The 20,098-nt window shown below is 45.1% G+C and overlaps 1 protein-coding gene across 2 annotated transcripts in view; it reads right to left on the bottom strand.

The window, feature by feature from the left end:
• The window catches only part of LOC143935487 (histone-lysine N-methyltransferase EZH1-like), a 598,044-nt gene that overhangs the window by 301,923 nt on the left and 276,023 nt on the right, over positions 1-20,098 (bottom strand). The gene's annotated exons all lie outside the window — the stretch shown is intronic.

Here is a 20,098-nt window from a genome sequence, read left to right as displayed (position 1 = left end):
GGAACACAGGACTAGGAGAGGCACCATTCACCATCATTGAACCTTGGGAGGCCCCCCAGTTGCATTAACCTTAAAGCCATATACCATCTGTTTGGAGGTAAGAGTGTAGACAGCACTGTGTGGTATACACAAAGATCCCACATTGGAGATTATTCACTGAAGATATCGATTGAATGCGCTTTATGCATGTTTGCACATTTTCTCCTTTTTTCCTCTTTTATGGATTAGCTGACTAAAATCCTATCCATTTTGATAGTCTCTGATTTTGATTGTGATCATCTGGGATTGAATTGACCATCCATCTGTTATTTAAAAAACAGCAAAGGATTCGCCTGGGACTTTAACCACTTCCCGACCAGCGCACGACGATGTACGTCGACAGAATGGCACGGGCAGGCATATTGGCGTACAGGTACGTCCAATATTCAATGCCGCCCTGCCATCGGGAGCGCGCCGCCGCCGGCGCGCTCCCGCGCTGGTCGGGACCCCCGTGAGTCCGGTCGCGGGACCCGCGGACTCGATCGCCGCGGGTATCCCCGCGATCGTCTCACGGAGCGGCCGAATGGATGAAATGCTGTGTAAACAACATTTCTCCATTCTGCCTAGCAACGCTGATCTCTGCTCCATGTGATTGGAGCAGAGATCAGTGTTCACTAAATGAAAGCCCAATCCCCCCACAGTTAGTAACACACCCCTAGGAACACTTAACCCCTACACTGCCACCCAGTGGTTAACCCTTTCACTGCCAGTGTCATTTACACAGGAATCACTGCATTTATACAGCAGTGATTACTGTATAAATGACAATGGTCCCAAAAATGTGTAAAAAATGTCCGATGGGTCCCCCACAATGTCGTAGTCACAATAAAAATCGCTGATCGCCGCCATTACTAGTAAAAAAAAAATAATAAAAAATTATTAATAAAAATGCTATAAAACTATCCCTATTTTGTAAACGCTATAACTTTTGCGCAAACCAATCAATAATCGCTTATTGTGATTTTTTTTTACCAAAAATATGTAGAAGAATACGTATCGGCCTAAACTGAGGGAAAAAAACGTTTTTTATTATATTTTTGGGGGATATTTATTATAACAAAAAGTAAAAAATAATGCGTTTTTTTCAAAATTGTCGCTCTATTTTTGTTTATAGCGCAAAAAATTAAAACCGCAGGGGTGATCAAATACCACCAAAAGAAAGCTCTATTTGTGGGAAAAAAAGGACGTCAATTTTGTTTGGGAGCCACGTCGCACGACCGCGCAATTGTCAGTTAAAGCGACACAGTGCCGAATCGCAAAAAGTGGTCTGGTCTTTGACCAGCAAAATGGTCCGGTCTGCAAGTGGTTAAATTAAGTGGGTACTGTTTCCGCCAGTAAACATAATAGTAGTAAATATAGTATATGGTTTATTCAAATACAATTGTTTACACGGATAAATAACACCAACGGTTGCCAATTTAAAAAAATACATAAACAAGGAGTATTGGTACATAAATGTAGAAGTAGTACATGGTACACGGGCATCATACTACCCGACTAGTTTCGTGAGATCCAGCTCGCTCTTCAGGGGTGGATGTGTGTAACAATGTACCTAGGATGAACAAAAATATATATGTTTGGCAATATAGCACAGTATTTAGTTATAAAGGCACAGGGTAGGAGGGGGTTGTAGGCCCCCTCATACTTACCACTGAGCTTAGCCATGGCTCCAGGTGTGCGGCCTCGAGACGGCGGCAGCAGATGCCTCCCCAGGGAGCTGAGGGGGCAGAATCAAATGGGACCCCACCCAGGGCCAAATGGAGAGCAGGCATGGCAAAGGTGTAGTGATGTATCCCTAGAGTCCTCGTTGGTCGATAAAAAGTATAGGCTGTGAACATAAGTATGTTTGTCAGGCATCTAAAGTAGTAGAGTAAAATCAATAGATATTGGTATAAAGATATGTATGCATACATGAATGAAAGGCCTGAGCCAAAGTAAAATCAATGAGTATAGGCATAAAGATATGTATAGCTAAGTAAGGCCTGGATCAAGGATGGTAGGGACATGGAGATGATGGAAAACATAGGATAGCAAGGGGATACTAGCAGGTGACAAGATAAGAAAAGAGAAAGGAGAAAGATGGACTTGTGTGGAGGAATCAACAATATCCAAAAAAATAAAAAAATAAATGAGAATAAGTGCTCATAAGATAAACAATGTGTAAGATATGCAAGTGTGCCTAAATAAAGTAAGTATCAAAAAGGTGAATATATTAAGTACCTGAGTAAGGTGAATATCCTAAGTATAAAAGTAATGAGACACAGCAAGCAATCTCCACAGCTGTGTGTGTCCTCAGTGAAGAGTGAAATGAAATTCAAGCCATGCCTGACCTCCAATTTAACCCCGGAAGGCCCCAGGAGGCTCCGCCCCCAACACCATGTGTGGATGGCTGACATGTGAGTGCAGGGGGCACCCACTGTCATAGGAACCTATGCCCCACGGAACATATGCCCCACGGAACCTATGGGAGTCAACAATGGACTTCATACTCCTCATTGTTCTCAACCTGCACAGGGTGAGGATGAGGCACCGAGGTGGTAAAGTGGTTGCAGACCAAAGGTTTTAATAAGGAGACATGAAATACATTAGTGATACGCATATTAGAAGGAAGGTCTAATGTGCAAGCCACTGGGTGAATCCTGCGAAGAATAGACTGTAGGTGATACGCTGAGAAGAAAGCAAGCAGAATTCGCAACTAAAAATAAAAGGCTCATCAAAACCAGTACACAAACTGACTACCCCTGTCCGAGATAATCACCTTGTTAGCGAAAGATCTCCCAAGCAAAAATGGAAGCCAATTCCTTAGAAGTGGGCAACTTCTTAAGTGGAATACAATGAAACATTTTTGAGAACCGGTCAACCACTATAAGGATAACTGTTTTGCCCTGGGAGTTGGGTAACTACCCAATGAAATCCATAGACAGGTGGGTCCAGGGCCTCTAGCCATTAGGTATGGGTTGTAGGAGGCCCCATGAAAGGCGAGTTGATTCTTCCAAGGGTGGCCAGCAGCCCTGGGAGAATGGGAAGTCTGGAGCACGGCAGTACGGAGAAACACTGGGACAAAGTAGCGGTCATAATGTTTTTTAGGAGGAACATGAAGCTGAGCAGCAAGAATTTTGTCACCCAAAGGTGCAAACCATAGCCAGAATATGGTCAGGAGGAATCACAGGAACCGGAACAGACTCCATTTTGGAAGTGGAGGAAAATTGTCGTGACAAAGCGTCAGGCCTTACATTATTAGTACCGGATAAGAATGAGACAATGTAATTGAAACTAGACAAGAAAAGAGCCCATCGCGCCCTTCTGGGAGAGAGGCGTTTAGCCTCCGACAAGAATGTGAGATTCTTATGGTCAATAAGAATGAGAACCGGCACAGTGGCACCTTTGAGGTGATGTCTCCATTCTTTCAGGGCTAAAATGATCACTAACAGCTCTCTGTCACAAATCTCATAACTGCACTCCACAGGTGACAATTTTTTGAAAAAATTGCCACAAGGATGCATAGTGCTCTCAGAGGTAGGACGTTGAGACAGATGGGCGCCAACTCCAGTCCCAGAAGTATCAACCTCAAGGATAAAAGGTTACGTAGGATCAGGATGTGCCAACACAGGAGCAGAAACAAAGGTAGCCTTGAGACTCTCAAAGGCCTTAATGGACTCCGGAGACCAACACTGTGGGTTACCGTCCTTTCTGGTCATATCAGTCAGGGGCTTGACCAGAGACGAGAAGTTACGAATAAAACTTAAGATAATAGTTGGCAAAGCCAACCAAAAGCTGCAGAGGACGTAAACCCACAGGTCGGGGCCACTCTAGGACTGCTGAAAGTTTCTCTGGGTCCATCGAAAAAAAACAGCAGTGGATAGAACATAAACCATGAATTTAACCTGTTCATGATGGAATTTGCACTTCTCCAATTTACACCAGAGATTGTTCTCTCTTAGTTTCTTAAGCAGATGACAGACATCTGTGTGGTGGCTCTCCAGGGACTTGGAAAATAGGAGGATAACGTTGAGATAAACCACCACGCAACTGCAATATCGGAGTACATCATTAATGAATTCCTGGAAAACTGCCGGGGTGTTACAAATGCCAAAAGGCATTACGAGGTACTCATAATGGCCTGTTTTGGTATTAAACGCATTTTTCCACTCGTCGCCCTCCTTAATCCTCACAAGATTGTATGCCCCTCTAAAATCAAGCTTTGTGAAAACTGTTGCTACTTGAGGCGATCAAATAACTCCGTAATCAACGTAATCGGATAGGCTTTCTTAATCGTGAAACAACCGAGACCCCTATAATCAATACAAGGTCTCAGTTCACCACTTTTCCTCTTCACAAAGACCGACAGAGGGTAAACCCGGCCACAAGGAGGTATGGCACAAGGTTAAAGGTCAATTGCGCAATCATACAACCGGTGTGGAGGCAAAATTACCTGTCAATAACTTGGTAGGAGGCCGAGATGCTGGGAGGGCTCCCCTTGCGGCTGAGCGCAGCACACCACTGAAGGTGGAACAGCAGGTGTGGTTCTCACAGAAGCACAGGTGCCGGGATGCTGGAGACAGGCGTGCTTGGAAGTCCAGTGGAATAACTGAATAGCGAAGCCAGGAGCCAGATCAGGGGTCATTCACAGAGAGACAGTCCAGGATCAGAATGACCTAAGGTCAGCTGCGTCTTAGTACAGGGAGCAGGATAAGCAGAGTCCAATAGCCAGGCCGGGATCAGATTCTGGGAGCAGGCAGGAAGTAGTCAGGGTCAAGCCAGAGGATTGCGAAGAACAGGTCAAAACAAGCCAGGTCGGTACACAGGAGATCAGATCAGCAGATAATACAGGGCACAGGAACACAGGGTGAGCTGCAGACAAACCAGCAACTGCAGACACTAGCAGACTTCCTTATATATGCCCATGTGACCTGCTGGTGGAGATACTGGGTCCTAAAGCCCTTCTCCTGCCAGAGATGCTGGGTCTTAAAGTCCTTCTCCTGCTGCTTATTCCCTGACACTACGGCTTGACATTTGTCAAAGACATCGCTAAAATCGTGGTATTCCTCCGGCAGGAGATAGAAGAAGTGCACAGGACCTTGGCTACCTTCTGGAAGGTATGTCTTACTGCATTGTGGCGATCAGGAGAGAACCTTAACACAGAGCCAATCAAATGAGGGTTTGTTCATCTGTAACCAAGAATAACCAATAACCAGCAGAAACTTAGATGAGGAAATAACTTGGAATTGGATTATCTCATGGTAAGGAGCCCCTACGGCCATGGACAATGGAACAGGCTCATGAGTCACATAGGCAGGCTGTAGAGGTCTCCCGTCAAGAGCCTCAATGGCAAGTGGAGTGTCACGCAGGTGCAGCGGAATAGAGTGCTTTGATACAAAGGTATCATCAATGAACAGGCCTGCAGCCCCAGAGTTGATTAAAGATTGTATCTCGACGGATGACTCAGCCCAAGAAAGGGTAAACAAAACCAGGGGCTTATCCTTCTGGATAACTGGGGATGAAACAATGCCACCTAAGGTCTGTCCATGACAGGATATCAACGTTTGGGGGTTCCATGGACGTGTAGGACAAGACTTCAAAAAGTAACCTGCCTGGCCACAATAAAGGCACAATCTCTCCCTCCTCCTAAGGGTTCTCTCATCCACAGAGACACGGGAAGCCCAAGTGCATGGGTTCATCTTCACTGACCGACTCGGTACCAGGAGGCATGGGAGCTGAGGGAGGCAAGGGTGGGACTGCAAAGTTCAGGGAGAAATGTACAGGGGGCTTCTGCAAGTGCTCCTTATAAAGGGAGTCTTTCTCCGGGTCTGGAGTCAATGAAGATGGCAAACGTGATCAACTTCTCCATCTCAGTGGGTATATCTCGAACTGCTATCTTATTGTTGATGGTATCCAGGAGACCATGGGAAAAAGCAGCCACGAGGGTCTCATTGTTCCAAGCAACCTCGGCTGGCAGAGTATGGAATTCAATGGTGCAATTGGCAACAGTTCTCGTACTCTGATGGACATGAAGCACTTGGCAGCAGAAGCGGAGCGTGCAGGAATGTCAAATACCCTTTTAAAGGAAGCCAAAAACTCAGGGTAACTCAAGACAACAGGTTTTTGCCTCTCCCATAGAGGGAACCTAGGCCGAGGCTCTATCAGAAAGCAAAGATATCATGAAACCTACTTTGTGTCTATCCATGGGAAATGCCTGGGGCAGCATCTCAAAGTATATCACAACCCGGTTGAGAAACCCTCTGCATTGGATTGGATCGCCCCCAAATCGCTGGGGAAGCAGAGCGGAATCAGACATACCTCCTATAGAGGTAATACTTGAGGGGGGTGCCTGCACACAGACTGAAGCAGCAGCAGGGACGGCCTGCAACACAGGTTGTACCAGAGCAACCAGAGTGGGAGATTCCAGGTGAGCTGTTTGACTCAGGAGCGTTTGTAACACCATGGGAAACAGATCCATGCACTGATCCTGCTCATCCAATCTGGAAAAAATATTACCAACAAGTGGATTGACTGCATTTTCTGAATTCATGGCCTGAGACAGAAATACAGTTAAATCTCACTTCAACACAAAGCCAGAGTTCGGGAACCGGAACGGATAGTCAGACAAGCCTAAACATCAGGAAGCCAGAGAGGAGTGTAGTAGAACAGCAAGCAGAATCTGGAGCCAGAAGGAATGTCAGCCAAACAAGTCTTTAACAGGAACACAGGCCTCTAGAAATGTGACCAAGGCGTAGGGCAGAGATTATCTGGGCTGGACAGCTTAAGTAGGCAGAACTGACTAGCAGGATATTACAGGTGTTTCACTGTGGAGAGATATGAGCTGGCAATTAGCCGACAGCTGAGCGGCCAGCTCAGAGAAGGAAGGGTTTAGCCCAGTCCTGACATTTACTCTACCAAAAACATGTGCAACCTGTTAGGAACTTCCTATTGTAAACAACATAAAAAAATTAGAGGCATCCTTACGAAGTTTTGGCCGCTCTTAACTGCAGACCCCGCAATCAATAAACATATTAAAATCTGTCCTGACATCACATATAGAAGAAAAACTTAAATTAAAGATCGCCTAGTACATAGTAATCACAATTCTAGGAAATTTAACTCAAACCTACATAGAACAGGCACCTAGTCCTGTGGTAACTGCAACGTATGTAGATATATCCACAACGGCAATGAAATTGTCCTTCCAAATGGACAACTATACTCCTGCCAGACCATTTGAGTGGTGTACCTTATGCAATGTCTGTGTGGATGCTTGAGGGAAAACTAAATGCCCCTTTTTCAAAAGAATTAGGGACCATGTATCCCCTATTTTAAAAAGACAAATGGAGACTGCCGTGAGTCGGCATGTTGGCCTATATCATGTTTTGGCCCAAATATAATCCGATTCATGGCCCTTGATCATATACTCTTGACTATCAGAGGTGGCAGCGTAGATCAAATGCTGCTACAGATGGAAACTGAATGGATATACAATCTCAATGCCACAACTTATCCAGTCTTGAATGAAACGGTCAGTTTCAAGCCATTTTTATTACTCAAATTGGGGACTGACAAATAAATCTCATGCAATTTCTGCTGGTGTCATTTATGTGTATTTGTTTCACTTGTCCATATTTCCCTTCTCTCCAATTTTCATTTTCCCTTTCACTCCACTTTCCCTTTTTCCTACCTTCCCCCTGTCTAGTGCTTTTTTTTCAATCTCCCTCATGTATGTAGCACCGATTGATTTAGATTTTTCTTTTCATATGTAGCGATTGTTTAATTCTATCATTACAATGTTGACTGCTATGGTATATATGTTTATCCATATTTCTAATCAGTACTTATAAGCTTGTAAAAAACTGAATTCAGAATATATTTTTAGGTTAATAATGTATAGCAAAAACATTGATTTATCATTGGTATATTATATTATGTTTTATTTATTAGAATTAATCATTTTTGGTATTCCTTGCCCTTCATGCTCAACTTTTCGTTTTTATCCCTCATCTGCTGACTCCTGGTGTCTCGGATGTGGGCGGCTGCTGTACATGTTGGCTCCCCTCATTGTAACACAGATGTGCCTCTCTTTCTATATATTCCTTCACTAATCATTCGTTTTTCAGTTCCTTGTGTTCTGCGGTCTCTGGAGGGAGTCAAATAGACGTACGCCCACTGAATGGGTCATGTCAGCTCTCGCTGCGTTGTGCTGTCTCTCGCTGGGCCACAATGCATTGTTGTTAGTGTAGTTTTTGGTGCTTTGTGCATGCACAGTGGCCCCTGTGCATCGGTGCTGGGCCGGTGACGTCAGACACCAGCCGAGTGGCATGTCTACATAAAAAGATCAGTCATCGATCTCAGGTAAAAACTTTGTTTCCAAGCTATCTTCAAACATATTTAAATGCATTCCAACGTTTCTATATTTCCCTTATATTAAATGGATAATGGCTTTGTTTCTCCATTAAACTATTCTGATTACCATCTGTTCTATCTCCTCTAATGTTTGGAAACAGGTGTTCTGCAGCAGTTTTCTGTGGTGTTTTTTCGTTTTTGACTCACAGATATTCAGTGATTATATCCTTAAAATACTTTTTGACTTTTTTTTATAAAATTTGCAATCTATATTGTTTCAGTTATCCCTTCATTCACATTTCCAGCAACTTAACCATAGTTTGCCCAGTAAAAAATGTAATCAAGCTCTATCTTAGTATGTTCCCAATTCATTCTATTTTATTAATTTTTTTCTCCATGTTTTTTCAACAGCTGCATATCTGCACCCTTGATTTATCTCAATATTAACAGCTTGTGTATTAAGTATACCACTGGTTCCCTTTTTGTTTCTCCAATAAATCAGCGGTTATTCAGTTGGATTGTCATTTTTGGTTACTCACCATCTTTGTGGCTAGTTGAGAAATCAATCAATTGTAGCTTTATCAATCCCTATAGCTTGGTCCATTTGGACCTCCTCTGACCGCTCTTTGTGTGCCCCTTGGGGCTTGCCGCATTGGCGTCGGCTTGTGTCTGGAGTCTTTGGGAGTTCGAGTTGGGCGACTGGTGATCTTTTGAGCATGGTGGGCAAGGTTATATTTGTATAAAATTTAAAATGATTACATTTCACCTGTTAAAATCATGATGTGTTTTGTTTTTTGCTCTATATTTAGTGACGCTTACCATGTTACAAATTATATCCCCTGAGGAAGCCCAAGGTGGCGAAACAGGTCGAGATAATTATACTGCTGTCACCACTATTACGATAAGATACTCCCAATAACGCATTGAATTTTCCAACAAGCTGTATTGTTTTTAACGTATGTATATTAAGTACATTTTTATCTGTTTTCTACTTTGTATTGATAAAATAACATTTCTCTTCAACTATTTGTGTTCTAAATAACTCAGTACCGAAAAAGTCCTTGTACCTATATTGTTATTTCAGGGATGCTTGTCTTGATTTTGTCACCAATTCACATTACTACCTCTCTACACAGCCATTAATGTCTAAACCACTGGCAAAAAAAATGTCCAAACTGGGCCCAAAGTGTCAATATTTTATGTGGCCACCATTATTTTCCAGCACTGCCTTAACCCTCTTGAGCATAGAGTTCACCAGAGCTTCACAGGTTGCCACTGGAGTCCTCTTCCACTCCTCCATGGCGACATCACAGAGCTGGTGGATGTCAGAGACCTTGCACTCCTCCACCTTCAGTTTGAGGATGTCCCACAGAAATGCAATAGGGTTTAGGTCATGCAGCTCCACACCATGACACTTCCACCACTATGCTTGGCTGTAGTCAAGACACACTTGTCTTTGTACTCCTCACCTGGTTGCCGCCACACATGCTTGACACCATCTGAACCAAATAAGTTCATCTTGGTCTCATCATACCACAGGACATGGTTCCAGTAATCCATGTCCTTAGTCTGCTTGAATTCAGCAAACTGTGGGCTTTCTTGTGCATCATCTCTAGAAGAGGCTTCCTTCTGGGACAACAGTCATGCAGACCAATTTGATGCAGTGTTTGACGTATGGTCTAAGCACTAACAGGCTGAACCCCCCACTCCGTCAACCTCTGCAGCAATTTTGGCAGCACTCATGTGCCTATTTCCCAAGGACAACCTCTGGATATGACACTGAGTACGTACACTGAACTTCTTTGGTCGATCATGGTGAGACCTGTTCTGAGTGGAACCTGTCCTGTTAAACCACTGTATGGTCACCGTGCTGCAGCTCAGTTTCAGGGTCTTGGCAATCTACTTATAGCCTAGGTCATCTTTATGTAGAGCAACCTTTTTTTTTTTTTTGTTAAGATCCTCAGATGGTTCTTTGCCAGGAGGTGCCATGTTGAACTGTAAGAGTGAGAACACCAAATTTAACACACCTGCTCCCCATACACACCTGAGACCTTGTAACACTAAAGTGTCATATAACACCGGGGAGGGAAAATGGCTAATTGGGCCCAATTTGGACATTTTCACTTAGAAGTGTATTCACTTTTGTTGCCAGCGGGTTAGACATCAATGGCTGTGTGTTGAGTAATTTTGAGGGGACAGCAAATTTACACTGTTATACAAGTTGTACACTCACTACTTTACAATGTAGCAAAGTGTTATTTCTTCAGTGTTGTCACATGAAAAGTTATAATAAAATATTTGCAAAAATGTGAGGGGTGTACTCATTTTTGTGAGATACTGTACATTTTCCTTATCTTAATTTTCAAAAACAAATGAGATCTGCAAAATACTCACCATGCTTCTTAGCAAATACCTTGGGGTGTCTACATTCCAAAAAAGGGTCATTTGGGGTGGGGGGGGGGGGGGGAGGTTGTGCTATCTTGCCATTTCCTGGCCTCCGAAACTAATAGGTAGTGAGGAGTGAAATCAACAATTTGCACCCTTAGAAAACCTGAAGGCGGCGATTGGTTTTCAGGGTCCTGTACGCAGCTAGACTGCCAAAAAGTCTCACATGTGGTATCCCCATACTCAGGAGAAGCAGCAGAATATGTGTTTTGGGGTGTAATTTCACATATACCCATGGCATGTGTGAGCAATATATAATTTCAGTGACAACTTTGTGTAAAAAATGTTTGTCATTTTTCAAACACTTGTGACAAAAAAATGAAATATTCAATGGGCTCAACATGCCTCTCAGTAAATTCCTTGGGGGTGTCTACTTTCCAAAAAGGGGTAATTTGGGAGGTTTTGTACTGCCCTGCCATTTTAGCACCTCAAGAAATGAGGCAGTCAAACTAAAAGCTGCATAAATTCCAGTAAATATATCATAGTTTGTAGACGCTATAACTTTTGCGCAAACCAATAAATATACACTTATTGAAATCTTTACCAAAGACATGACATGTGGCTGAATACATTTTGGCCTAAATGTATGAAAAAATTGAGTTTATTGGATTTTTTTTTATATAACAAAGTAGAAAATATCTTTCCTGTCGCATCATGGCAGCATACACTCTGGGTTGTGACTCTGCCCCCACAACCTGATAGAACCACATAGCTATAAGATGAAGATACGCCCCACCCCGGTATTCTCTTATTTTTCCTCACCTGTTGGGACCGCACGGATCATCACCCTCTTACCACTACGCCCCAGCCAGGTCCTAGCCTCTCCTGGGTGGAAGTCCTTACTGGTACAGCCTCTAAAGGAAGCTAAATGGAAGGAACCCCACTCTTGTGATCTCAGGGGTATGAATACTTTTTCTCTGCAAACAGAGCATTGCCTCTATAGCCATTGGAAGTAAGCCTTAAACAGGCTGAAGGCATATAATAAAAAAATTGGTCTTTAACCACTTAAGGACCAGGCCTCTTTTTCAGATTTGGAGTTTACATGTTTTTTTGCTAGAAAATTACTTGGAACCCCCAAACATTTTATATTGTTTTTTTTCTAACACCCTAGAGAATAAAATGGCGGTCATTGAAATACTTTTTTTCACACCGTATTTGCGCAGCGGTCTTACATGTACGTTTTAAAAATCCCTTTTCCAAGATGGCGCCGGCGGCCACATGGCACTACTGAGCATGTGCGGGCGGGACATGACCCCAGCTCCAATTTTAAAAGGGGAAGATGCCTTTTTTAACGCAGATGTCTTTTTTTGCCTGTTTTTTGTGCTCAGCTGAATTTCATGACTGCTGCATTTCTGTTTTTTTCTACCCCAGTGTTGCCTCTCTGTTTGGTAAGTATCTCCCCTGTATTTTTCTTCTCTCTATTCCCCTCTTGTTTCTGTTATGGCTTTATCTTCCTTACCCTTTTTGCGTTACCTGTGTCTTCAGGCTTCCTCTGTTTCCCTATCCATGGAGACCACTGCTCCAGTAGATCACCACCAGCATAATAGGTAAGAGGGGAGGACTTTGGTAAGTAGAGAAGATCGAAAAAGAGAGCAGGATGCACTAGCGCTACCTAAATGGTTAGCCCCATCAGGTCCACAAGATCATCTCGCAGAGATTCCTCGCATAGAAGAAGCCGCTCTGGCCATAGGCGGAGCCATTCGGGTGGAGGAAGTCGCTCAGGGAAAGGGAGTCGCAGAAGGAGTCGCTCCAGGTCTTGTTCAAGGCGCAGCCATTCCCGCCGAAGAAGATCCCCTGACCGGAGGCGCCATTCACCAGCATGTCACTCCCATCCTTATGAAAATACTTGCTGGGTATGCGGGGCCATAGACGTTCCAGATATTTTGGCATGCCGCCAGTGCTTTGAAGAAGCCACCAGAGAGAAAGGGCAAGAACACAGAGAGCTCACAGAGTCTTCTGCCCCACGTGTCGTTCCCGACACGGAGTTATCTCCACGGGGTGCTTCGCTGGCTCCCCCAAGTACTTCCAGAGAGCATGATTCTCCTTCAGATGAGGAAGAACTAGAGGCTTCAGCGGGCTTTGACTTCTCCCTAATAGAGCCTTTTGTGAGGTCAGTGAAGGGGGCCATTAGCTGGGAGGAACCACAGGAGGCCCAACCCAAAAGGAGAAAATATTTCGCGAACCTGATGCGAGAACCCGAAGCCTTCCCCTTCATTGATGAGTTGGAGGAACTTATCAGAGACGAGTGGCAGAGACCCGAGAAGAAAGCAAGTCTTAACAATCGGCTTGCCAAACTATATCCTCTAAAGGAGGCTAAAATTAAATCTCTCGTGTCCCCGCCAGTGGTGGATGCATCCCTCATGCGTGTGGCCAGACACGTTACGCTCCCTATCGAGGACGCTGTGTCATTCAAGGATGTCCTGGATAGGAAGATCGATACTGATCTCAAAAGAGCTTACTTAGCAGCAGGAGGCGTATGCAGGCCAGCAGTGGTTCTTGCAGCTGTGGGTAAGGCTATTGCCAGTTGGTCAGCAAGCACAGAAAAGCTTGTATCCAAGGCGCTGATTAGGACCAGATAGTAAGGGCCCTGCACGAACTAAGCCTTGCAGGGGATTTTGTGGCAGAGGCATCTGTGGATGCTATTAAGTCCGCATCCAGGGCTATATTGTCCTCGGTAATGGCCAGACGGGCTCTCTGGCTCAAAACCTGGGCGGCAGATCCTGCTTCCAAGTCCAATTGGTGCCGCATCCCGTATGATGGCGAGAACCTTTTCGGCGCAAAATTGGACTCTGCTATTTCTAAGGTCACTGCCGGAAAATCAGGGCTTATCCCCTCGGATAGAAAGCCAAAGCTTCAGAGGCCTCCTCCCTTTAAGCGTAACCTCCCGGACAGGTACAGGGATGCCAAGTCCTACAGGCCTGGTAGGGAGTACAGAAGGAACTGGAAGGCCCCTCAAACGTCCTTCCTGACTTTCCAGAAGCCCAGGACCCCAGCATCTACTGACCAGAAGTCCTGTTGAAGGTGCGTCCGCCCAGCCAGCAGTGGTGGGGGCCAGACTCTCAAAGTTCACGCTGGTCTGGGGGGAAACAATAAGCGTTAACCACCGTTCGCGTCGGGCACAGATGGTCATTCAGGTGACTTCCCCCGGGGGACCATTTTTGCCCAACAAACCTCCCGTCATCACGGCAAAAGAGGTTAGCCTTGACCCGATACGTTCAGGATCTGCTAGAAAAGGAAGCAATTACCGAGGTGCCCCTATCCCAAAGAGGTCGGGGGTTCTATTCCCCTCTATTTCTAGTAAAAAAGAAATCAGGGGACCTATGTCCGGTCCTGGATCTAAACGTAAACCGCTCTATCCAGGTAGAAGCATTCAAAATGGAGAGCCTACAGTCTATCCTCCAGGCCATAAATCTGGGGGACTGGATGCTCTCCATAGATCTACAGGACGCCTACCTCCATATCCCTATCCATTCAGAACTCCAAAAGTTCCTCCGTTTTTCGCTGAACCAGACACTTCCAGTTCCGAAGTCTTCCGTTTGGAATTTCTACAGCTCCCAGGACCTTTACAAAGGTCCTTCTTCCCGTCATCGCGCATCTGAAAGAGAGGGGGCTGTGAGTCCACCATTATCTGGACGATATTCTCCTCCTCTCAGACATCCGGGAGTCGCTGTTACAATACCGGAAGATTCTTGTCTCCACTCTGCAGAATCTGAGATGGCTGATAAACTGGGGGAAGAGCCAGACTCAGCCCACCCAGAGAATGATCTTCTTAAGAGCCCAACTAGATACCCGGTTGAATGCAGCTGCCTCCGGAGAAGTCTTCCCTGTTGATCCGGAAGGTGAAGAAGGCCATTTTAGCAAGATCCCTATTGGCCAGAGTATGCCTCAGCCTTCTAGGCTCCCTATCAGTGACCATTTCTATGGTCCGTTGGGCTCAGTGGCACACCAGACCTCTGCAGAACTCCTTCCTACATCAATGGGATGGTTCATCCATGACCCAGATGATCCGGATCTCGGAGACAGTTAGGCGGTCATTGGGCTGGTGGATTGTCCCCACAACTTAAACAATTGCAAACATATAGTCCTCCCTCCTCAGGAGGTAGTGACCACGGACGCCAGTCTAGAAGGATGGGTAGCGCACTACCAGTCCCATGCAGCACAGGGCCATTGGCCTTTCGATGTACAGGACTCGGTATCAAACGTGCTGGAGATGAGGGCGGCCCTCCAGGCTCTCCTGGCCTTCATGTTCCCTTTTAAGGGGGAAGCAGGTCCTCTTAAGGATGGACAACAAGGTTGCTGTCGCCTACATAAACAGACAGGGGGGGGGGGGCAAGAGTCCCTCCATGATGCAGGAAGTTCTCCCTGTGATGGAATGGGCACAGTTGAACCTGTCAGACCTGAGGGCAGCTTACATCCCGGGTGTCGAGAACATCTTAGCCGACACGCTCAGCAGGGAGTTCGCCTCCAACGACGAGTGGTCCCTGAGCCCTCAAGCCTTCTCCCTCATCTGCCAGACCTGGGGTCAACCAGACATAGACCTTGCTGCGACTCCGGCAAACTCGAAGTGCCGAAGGTTCTTGTCTAGGTTTCCCTTTCACTCAGCGGAGGGGACAGTTTGCCTCCAGCATCCCTGGAACTTCCATCTCGGGTATATCTTCCCTCTGACTCCCCTGATAGCGAGATTTCTCTTAAGGCTCAAGATCAACAGCATTGGTGATAGCGGTGATTCCTTTTTGGCCCAGGAGGTCATGGTTCACCACCCTTCTACAACTGAGCACGGCAGACCCTCTAGCTCTTACCCTGTCAGCCGACTTGCTCTCCCAGGGCCAGCTACTACATCCAGATCCGGGGAGGCTGCACTTGATGGCTTGGAGGCTGAGAGGGCTAGGTATCTAGGTCAGGGCTTCTCCCAGAAGGTAATTGATACCCTGCTCCAGGCCAGAAAACCTACCACCAACTGCACCTACCACAGGGTCTGGGAAAAGTTTGTTGCCTTCTCTCAGGACCTTGGCCAGGATCTGTCCTCCCTTTTGGCTCCTCTGATCCTAGAGTTCCTGCAGTCAGGCTTAGACAAAGGTCTTAGCTCTAGTACTCTGAAAGTTCAGGTGTCAGCTCTATCCGCCCTGACAGGGGTTAAATGGGCTCATGATCCCCTTGTTATGCAATTTCAGAAGGCCTCTCTTAAACTAAGACCACCTAGGAAGGCTTCCTTTCCGACATGGGACCTATCGGTCATCTTAGAGGTACTATCCAAAGAACCCTTTTTTCCGCTGGAAAACATCTCCCTCTGGCACCTGACACTAAAAGTCGCCTTCCTGGTCGCAATAACGTCAGCGAAGAGAGTTTCAGAGATGCAAGCATTACTGATTAAGGAGCCTATCTGATCATCCCTCAGATCGCTTTATCCCGAAGGTGGCATCCTCTTTTCACTTCAACCAGGAAATCAACGTGCCAGCTCTTAACACAGACCAGGGCGACCCTCATCCTCTGGATGTAAAGGGCAACATCCTAAAATATCTTTCCGTGTCCGAATCCTTTAGAAGATCGTAGAGCCTCTTCATCATTCCCTACGGCCTTAGGAGAGGTCAAGCAGCGTCGGCCCGAACCATTGCCTCCTGGTTGGTGAAGACCATTTAAAAGGCCTACTTGCTGAGTGAGCTGCAAATTCCTGAAGACTTGAGGGCTCATTCCACCAGAGCAGTGACCACCTCCTGGGCAGCGTATTGTAGGGTCTCGGCGGAAACCATCTGCAGAGCGGCCACCTGGTCCTCCAGGAACACCTTTATCTCTCACTACAAGGTGGACTCAGCTCGGCTACCAACAGTAGAATTTGGAAAGTCCATTATTCAAGCCAACTCTTCTATACCTTGCTAATAAACGTTTACCTTTGCATCTCCCACCCAGTCTGCGAGTTAATCCCCAGAGTGTATGCTGCCATGATGCGATAGGAAACTGGAAAACTGTATACATACCTTTCCTGTCGCATCTTCATGGCAGCATACAATATCCCACCCACAAAGGTAAATCATATATACAGAGAATACCGGGGCGGGGGGCGTATCTTCATCTTATAGCTATGGGTCCTATCAGGTTGTGGGGGTGGAGTCACCACCCAGAGTGTATGCTGCCATGAAAGGAAAATTACGGAAAGGTAAGTATACAATTTTCCGGGTTTTTTTTTCAAAGTTTTTGGTCTTTTTTCGTTTATATTGTAAAAAAATAAAAGTCCCACTGGTCATCAAATGCCACCAAAAGAAAGCTCTATTTGTGGAGAAAAAAGGATGCAAACTTTGTTTGGGTACAGAGTTGCATGGCTGCACAATTACCAGTTAAATTGCGCAGTGCCAAATTGCAAAAAGTGCTCTGGTCAAGAACGGGGTAATACTGTCCGGAGCTGAAGTGGTTAATCACATATTTTGACTTCCCCTTCACAAACAGGTGCCTCCCCCTCTTAAAATAGATGTTATGGTATGGCACAAAGCTAAAGCTTTGGTTAATGGAGCATGCATACTGATTTCACCCATTACCCCTCTTTAGTTCAATCTACTTTAAAATTCTTCACAAATTGCCTGTAAAGGGAATATATAGATACACCAACTATATGGCAATGGTACAAAGGTACATTTGTCTTGTCTGAAATGTAACTTTGGATTGAACAACTGCTATCTATATAGGGACCTATCTCTCTGCTGTTCTAGCACAACTTGCATCATAGACTCTGTATATAAAATAATATCATTTTGGAACCTTACTATGACTATTATCTGTCAAAAAGCAGATGATGGCAGTGATTGGACATCAATGGCCAAACACAGATTTCTACTCCCTCTGTGGTCCAGGGACATACCATTTTTAACAATAGAATACTTTGAGGAAACAGAAGAAACATGAGGAAACAAACAGAGGAAGCATGACCCTGTGTTGACATGCGTAGGGGAGTGATCTCCACTTTCTTTCAGGTTCCATGCTGAGTGCTGGCCTGATGCATTGTGAACACAGGAGGTTGGCTGCCTAACATGAGCACCATTTAGAGAATGCTCTGCATTTTCTGAATGAATGAAAAGCATTCTCTGAATAAAGTGGACTGCGTGACATTACTGCCATGCCTCCTTTGCGATTTTCGGCACTGTGCCGATTTAACTAATAATTGACGTCCTTTTTTCCCACAAATAGAGCTTTCTTTTGGTGGTATTTGATCATCTCTGCGGTTTTTATTTTTTGCACTATAAAAAAAAAAGAGCAACAATTTTGAAAAAAAAAAAAAAAAAAAAACACAATATTTTGTACTTTTTGTTATAATAAATAATTTTTTCTCAGTTTAGGCCAATATGTATTCTTCTACATATTTTAAGTAAATCGCAATAAGCATGTATTGATTGGTTTGCACAAAAGTTATACAAAATAGGGGATAGAGTTATAGCATTTTTATCATTATTTTTATTTTTTTCTAGAAATGGCAGTGATCTGTGATTTTTATCGGGACTGTGACATTATGGCAGACACATTGGACACATTTTTTTGGGACCAATGGGATTTACAGTGATAAGTGCTATAAAAATGCACTGATTACTGTAAAAATGTAAGGGGGTAACACCCTGTGTGTGTTTCTAACTGTAGGGGGAGGGGACAGACTTAGAGGAAATGACAAATCGCGATTCCTAGCTATTAGCAACTCACGATCTGTCTCTCCTCACAGAACAGAACAGGGATTTGTGTGTTTACACACGCGTCCCTGTTCTGCGATTGCTCACGGCTGTCAGTCATCGCGACCATCGGCCACGAGTATCGGCACCCCCACAGTGCAGGAGTGCACATGCCTGCTATCCCGCTTAAAGGAGCCGACGCATAGCTACGACAGCTTACGGCATCGTGCCGACCTGCCGCAGTATAATGACAATGGCTGGTCGGCAATCGGTTAAAGTATCTTGTACGAGCAAGAATATGACAGTAAAAACACATACTAGTGTAGAGTATAGCGTATAACTATTTATAAATTCTTTGTACCTTAACGGTCCTTAGATGAGGTGGCTGCATAATTTTTTTTGCCTTTTTGTCCTTTATTTACACATAGTAATCCTGACAATAACATTCTTTTCTAGTGTGGGTACGCTCACTCCTCCACTCAATCTACGACTTCTGATTTGGACAACAAAACATCCTCTCTTCATCTCTATTACATGGATATGTGAGAATTGGAAGTTTACAAACAAAAACTTGCAAGAAAGATAGCATTGTGAATTCTGCTCAATTGACGGAACACTGCATTTCTGACAAAAACAACAAGTATGTACTGTACTTGCTGAAAATGTTTTTAGCCTGAAAACTGAAAACAAATGCAGTCGCCACACCTATGTGTATGTATGTTGCAATATATTGCACTTTTGCCCTTGGGTTTAGATCTCCTATATATGTGTTATGCATTGTTAAATAATCTACTGGGCCTAGTATAAAGTGTGTTTATAACATTATTATCCTTTTTAAGTTTTGTATAGAATATTGAAGTGTTAAAACCTCTATCAAGTTTTTATTGTTTTCCCTGTTGGGGAGATGATTCACTCTCTCTGGTTTTTCTGGCTACCATTTTAATCTAATGAGAAAGTGACCAGAGCTTATCACAAAATTTACCGTATATACTCGAGTATAGGCCGACCCGAATATAAGCCGAGGCCCCCAATTTACCCCCAAAAAAACTGGCAAACTTATTGACTCGTGTATAAGCCGAGGGTGAGACATGCCTGTCCATCCCTGTGTGTGTGTCCGTCCCTGTGTGTCCGTCCATCCCTGTGTGTCCGTCCATCCCTGTGTGTGTGTGTGTCCATCCATCCATCCATCCCTGTGTGTGTGTGTGTCCATCCATCCATCCATCCCTGTGTGTGTGTGTCTCCATCCATCCATCCATCCCTGTGTGTGTGTGTCTCCATCCATCCATCCATCCCTGTGTGTGTGTGTCTCCATCCATCCATCCATCCCTGTGTGTGTGTGTCCGTGTGTGTGTGTGTGTGTGTGTGTCCGTGTGTGTGTGTGTGTGTGTGTGTGTGTGTGTGTGTGTGTGTGTGTGTGTGTGTGTGTGTGTCCAGCCTACCTGTGTCCCGAGCCTGTGTCCCGAGCCTCCGTCCCGTGCCTTGCCTCCTTGCCTCCGTCCCGTGCCGTGCCTTGCCTCCTTGCCTCCGTCCCGTGCCTTGCCTCCTTGCCTCCGTCCCGTGTCGTGCCTTGCCTCCGTCCCGTCCCGTGCCGTGCCTTGCCTTGCCTCCGTCCCGTGCCTTGCCAGGATCGCCGCTCTTCG

This window comes from Lithobates pipiens, unplaced genomic scaffold (assembly GCF_037356315.1).
Source record: "Lithobates pipiens isolate NorthernLeopardFrog02 unplaced genomic scaffold, aLitPip1_a1.2 Scaffold_28, whole genome shotgun sequence".
NCBI lineage: Eukaryota > Metazoa > Chordata > Amphibia > Anura > Ranidae > Lithobates > Lithobates pipiens.
The sequence above is the reverse complement of the archived record's forward strand: the minus strand, read 5'-3'. Positions and strand labels throughout refer to the sequence as shown.